Here is a 2,120-nt window from a genome sequence, read left to right as displayed (position 1 = left end):
TTAGGGACGAATTCTCCATAACCCAGGATAAGAGAGTGGCTTCTGAATCAGAGGAAACAACCCGTTTTTAATATTAGTAGTTTCGTATTCCATTTTATTTGTCTGCTCTTTAATTACCAAACAACCAAACCCCCCCCCCCCATCGTTACTGTTACTGCAAGTATATTATGAACATTTGGCTTGTCACTGCTCGTTGGGAAACGACCTAGGATCACTTCCTAGTTACTGCATTTTCATGTTTATTTGATTCGGGTACGGCCTCGATCAAATTTGGCGCCGTTGCTGGGGAGCAGTGTCCAAAGGTTCATAATAGCTAGCTAGTGCTGTGTGTTTAATCCTTTCGTGTTTTATGTTTAATTGTTAGTATTGTGTTAGTATGTATGTTAGTGTTGATTAGTGTCCTGGTATTTTGTTTAATGTGTGTTCTGTTTCAGTTTTACCATTAAGCGTTTCCCCTGTTTCAATCTTGGGTGTTTTGCTGTGAAGATTGTGCTTGAAAACAGAGTAGTAGTAGAAATCAGCTTGCGGAAAAACAAAGTAGTAGTAGAAATCAATTAGAGACGGATTTTAGCGACCACCCATGCTGAATTAATTGGGATTTTTTTTGTTTTAGTAGCTAGGGTTGTTATTTTTGGCTGAATTTTTTTGTGGTAACTTCTTTTAATCCATATTTTGTGGGAAAAATAGCTAGAGCCTTTAGTTTGGTCAGATTTGAAAGTTCCAAAAAACTAGCAAATTTTGTGTTTGTCAAAACTTCAAACGGCCATAACTTTTGCTCCGGTTATCAGAATCGCAATTATTATATATGCATTTGGGGTAGAAAAAAATTTCCTACGCCATGGTAGCCTGCCATAGGCCGGCTGAGGTCTCCATCTTCCAAAAGAAGCGATTCTGTCAAAAGTTTTTTATTTTTCAAGTTTTATTCACTTATTTTTCTTAACCTACCAATTTTAGCTTTCATAGTTAGACTTTGAATTTTTGTCTGAAATTTTTTGTGCTATCTTCTCATCATTTTATAAGGTTGCTCACAAAATTTCAAGTCATTTGGATATCATTTGAGGGTAGCTGTAGTTCAAACCTACACCTTTATTTACATGACAAGGCAACTAGTTGTGTGCATGCTGAATGTAGTGTATGACTAGAGGCAATCCATCTGACTTACAACCCTTTGATCCTGAGATAGATAGGACATTTCATAGATTAGTTAGGCATCATTTTATACCTTTTGATCATTCTGAGCATTCCATAACTGGTGAATCTGTGCATTCTGTTATTGGTGATTTTGAACATGCTGATCTTGAGCATTATAATTTTGAGCATTCTGATTCTGAGCATTCTGATTTTGCACATTCTGAGAACATGGCACAACCTCCACCTCGTGAGAGGACTCTAAGGGAAATGGCTGCACCTGATTTCACCTATGAAAGCTTGTGCATCCAATACCCTGATGAGGATGTCCCATATGTTCTTAAGACTGGACTGATTCATTTGCTTCCAAAGTTTCATGGCCTTGCAGGTGAAGACCCGCACAAACATTTGAAAGAATTTCACATTGTCTGCTCCACCATGAAACCCCCAGATGTCCAAGAGGATCACATATTTCTGAAGGCTTTTCCTCATTCATTAGAGGGAGTGGCAAAGGACTGGCTGTATTACCTTGCTCCAAGGTCCATCACGAGCTGGGATGACCTTAAGAGAGTATTCTTAGAAAAAATTTTCCCTGCTTCCAGGACCACAGCCATCAGGAAAGATATCTCAGGTATTAGACAACTCAGTGGAGAGAGCCTGTATGAGTACTGGGAGAGATTTAAGACACTATGTGCCAGTTGCCCCCACCATCAGATTTCAGAACAGCTTCTTCTCCAATATTTTTATGAAGGACTCAGTAATATGGAGAGAAGTATGATAGATGCTGCCAGTGGTGGAGCCCTTGGAGACATGACTCCTGCTGAAGCCAGAAATTTAATTGAGAAGATGGCCTCCAACTCCCAGCAGTTTAGCGCCAGAAATGATGCCATAGTCATTAGAGGAGTGCATGAGGTAGCTACAAACCCATCTGCATCATCTGAAACTAAGAAGCTTGAAGGCAAACTGGATGCGTTGGTCAACTTGGTAACCCA

The 2,120-nt window shown here is 39.6% G+C and overlaps 1 non-coding gene across 1 annotated transcript; it reads right to left on the bottom strand.

Annotated features, from left to right (window-relative positions):
• Window positions 1–1,737: 1,737 nt before the first annotated feature.
• On the bottom strand, window positions 1,738–1,844 carry LOC114388760. Its single transcript, XR_003661557.1, has one exon. It is a non-coding gene; the product is annotated as a small nucleolar RNA R71 (small nucleolar RNA).
• Window positions 1,845–2,120: the final 276 nt, after the last annotated feature.

Source organism: Glycine soja, chromosome 15 (assembly GCF_004193775.1).
Source record: "Glycine soja cultivar W05 chromosome 15, ASM419377v2, whole genome shotgun sequence".
NCBI lineage: Eukaryota > Viridiplantae > Streptophyta > Magnoliopsida > Fabales > Fabaceae > Glycine > Glycine soja.
Note: the sequence above shows the minus strand (reverse complement) of the source record. Positions and strands in the feature narration are given on the sequence as shown.